Raw genomic sequence first — 3659 nt, 5'->3', positions numbered from 1 at the left:
GTGGCCAAAGCCCTGTGAACTGGCCAACGAGGGCATGATCTGCTAGAGTCAGAACAACTTGGATCAGCCCATCTGGTGGGAGAGAAATATCGGCGATGTCCTCCAGTTTCTTCACAAACTTTGCAGCTTCGCCTTTCTTCTTCTTTGGCAAGGATGCAAGCAGAGAGTTGAAAGCTTCAGAGGCAGAAGGCAGAAGAGGAGAGATGGGAGGCCCCTGAGGAGAGCCCAACACCTCCATGGAGGCAGGCGACCTCGAGTAAGGCCCAACCAAGCCGATATGCGGCAGGCGGCCGTGACCTTCAACGCTGCCCAAACTCCTCACAAGAGCGCTCGTGCTGTTGCAGAGCTAGGTCACGCTCAGATTCAGTTGGGATAAATGTTATTATACTCTTCCTAGTTTTTATCTTTGTTATCATACTCCATTCAACATTATAAAAATTGGATGTATTTTGGATAGTTGGGATAAATATTATTATTCTCTTCTTAGGTTTGGTCTTTTTTATCATACTCTCTTGGAAGTCCTAAATTACTCATATAAAATATTATATATATATATATATATATATATATATATATATATATATATATATATATATATATATATTAATTACTAGAAAATCTAAATATTATTTTTTAATTTTAAAGGAACAAAAAATAGCAAATTAAAATAAAATATTAAGAATTCTTTTTCCTTAGCATTAAGGGTAGGTGAGAAATTTAAATATAACTAATGGAAACAAAATATAAAAACATTGAAGAAAATAATTAAGATAATTTAAATTAGGGAAATAAAATAAATTTATAATATTTTTATCTTAAAAAAATCAATTAATACTACTGCATTATACATAGTAACAAGGGGCTTAACGTACGAGAAATCAATTTTTTTAATTCCAAATTAAAATTAGATTATTATTAATAAATTATTTAGGAGAGGTAAAACTTATCACTAGAAATTTATATTATAACAATTTATAATTTATAATCCAAACACATTCCCTCAACAGAACATAATAAGATTAAAAAAATACAACTAACAGAAAGAATAAAGACTAGTGGAAGAGGATTTTTGGTCAAGAACAATATCTAGAGTTACCTCCTTTGTTGTTGATGTTTATAATGGAGGTTCTTAATCTGTAAATAAGATTTGTTACAATATTATGGGATAATACCATGGCTTATTAGTACCACATGCCCAAAAAAACCATAACTCACTTGTTTATATGTCATTTTTTAATTAATCAATTTAATTAAAAGGGAAAAAAATAACACAAAACTAATTTGGAGATAAATCTTAAGATTTGATTTGTGTATATTGTTATAAATATTCTAGAATATTCCTTGGAGGTTAAATCCTTCCACCTAACACAACCATATAAATTAAGTGGTTGGTAAATTCTCATAGACATTAATCCATAATAGGTAACACAAAACTTATTACATGACACATCTCATGTTGCTAAAAGTAAAAAATCATAAAACTAATTAAACTAGAACTTTATTATTATACAACTTGAGTGGCCTAATGATTAAGAGCATGTGTTTCCTAGTAAGAGGTCACAATCAGAGGGGGGTATATTATGTATGCTTTCGTAGAATTTAGCAGTTAAGGGAGGTGGGTCCCCTGTCCCACAAACAAGGGGCTCTCATACACCAATTTGTTCTATGGCCGTGACCTTAAAATCAAATATATTATTTCTAGCAATTGCACTAGATGTTGGAAAGGAAACACCGTAAGGCATAAATTTGAGAAGAATAACATGAGCTTGAACACCTACTGATTCTATACCTTAAATGCCCACTATGTGGCAAGAATGAAACATTGAAGCACCTGTTCTAGTTTTGAGAATATGCTCATTTTAAGGTTAGCCTCTCCTTGCTCTCATCTAATATTCACTCAAACAATTATGTATTGGGAGATTCTCTTCCCTAGGCCATGGATTCTCGCACAACACTGTACTAGATTAGAATTAGTATCTTATATCTTTGGAACAAAACAAAGATATGTGTATCAAGTGGTTTTTAGCATATTGTCGATGTACTTAACAATAAGGGTCTCACATTTGTGTAGATTTGAGTCTACATATATAAGTGCAAATGTGGAGGGAGAGATGGAAATAATCCACCTACATGAGTTATTGGGCTACTAGATAATGCACAATGAACAAATTACCACCTCAAGGATATTCTCTTGCACACTACGCATTCTCAACCTTCAGGAAATGACATTAACATAAAGCAAGTCAAGTCTTAAGAGAGTGTCAAGAGAATAAAAGGCATTGACCCGCAATAAGAACCCCAAAGTGGTCTCTCACTTCGACAAACTTCATACTATTCCTCGGGCCATCAAGATGAACCCACGCATGAAAATTATGGATAGTTGATACTAAGCCCACAACTGAAGGTTTGGGGCCTCCTCCCAAGGATGAAGACTCTCCTCATTGAATGGGTTTACTTCTTCCAACATCATGGTATATCCACCAAGTTTGACCATCTGCATCGGTTGAGAATATATGACCCTTATTCATTGGGATTGTTGTATTTTTGCTTGTTAACCTAATGAAAACCTTGCAAAGTGTTTCTAATCCAAGAGAAAGAGGAGTCACATCCAATAAAAGAAGTTCCTTTACATTAGCCCGCAAAATTCCACTTTGGATGGCAACACCCATTGTTATAGCCTCGTTTGGATTAACACGTTTACTTGACATATTTCCAAAAATCTTAACAAAAATCTCTTAAACCCTTGGCACCCAATACATTCTTCCCATAAGAATAAATTCATCCACTTCCAATGTCGTAATCCCTGCTTTTTTGGGATAATTCTTGCAAGGGATTCTTGTTCTCTCAATTAAGTGATTTGCTAACATTTAAAACTTTAAACAAGTTAATGTCACATTCAAATGCTTTGTACCAGATGCATCTTCCATGATAAATGGTAAGTTAATTTTTCTTAGGAGAAGATGACAACTCCACCTTCGGTTTCTCTACAGCCTCTTGAAGCCTTTGTAAGGCTAGCTTATCCTAGGATAAGTCTTTTTTTGTCTTTTTGAACTCAACAACTAAATACTAGAGCAGAGCATTATCAAAATCCTCACCCCCAAAAAAATTATCACCATTTCTGGTCTTTACCTTTAATAAAAAGCTAACAAGGATACAATAATTTGCGTGATAAAGCAGAGAATGAGAAGAAATTAATAATGAATGTATAATAACCTAACATCTCAAGGGAAGGAAAATGCCTCGAATACACCATTGGATATTTCAACCAGAAGTACATCGAAAGTTCCCCCACAAAGATTACACACAACAACTAGGCCCTCCTTCTCATTCATGCCATAAGAAAGGGATGTTGCAATAGGATTACTTATGATTGTTTTGACATTCAATCCTATAATTTCACTAACATCTTGCATTGCTTGGTTCTAAGAATCATTAAAATAGGAAGGGATAGTAATGATTGCATTCGATACAATCTTTCCAAGGTAACCCTCGATAGTTTCTTTCCTAGGTCAAGAAAACCTAGGTGTAGAGATGCATGTAGACCAATGTACAATGCAAAAGTGAAGAACTACAGTCACACAAATGGAAAAGATAGAGCACACATGTCTTCTATGTGATGAACAATCCTTTTCATAAAATAGTTATTTAGCTATTTGACT

General features: G+C 34.1%; 1 pseudogene; it reads right to left on the bottom strand.

Annotated features, from left to right (window-relative positions):
* Nucleotides 1-2438: 2438 nt before the first annotated feature.
* On the bottom strand, nt 2439-3332 carry LOC149253951 (heat shock 70 kDa protein, mitochondrial-like; annotated as a pseudogene).
* Nucleotides 3333-3659: the final 327 nt, after the last annotated feature.

Source organism: Pinus tabuliformis, chromosome 7 (genome assembly GCF_031772625.1).
Source record: "Pinus tabuliformis cultivar Carrire ecotype Pingquan chromosome 7, CPIR1, whole genome shotgun sequence".
NCBI classification, from domain to species: Eukaryota; Viridiplantae; Streptophyta; class Pinopsida; order Pinales; family Pinaceae; genus Pinus; species Pinus tabuliformis.
This window is presented reverse-complemented; position numbering and strand designations above follow the sequence as displayed.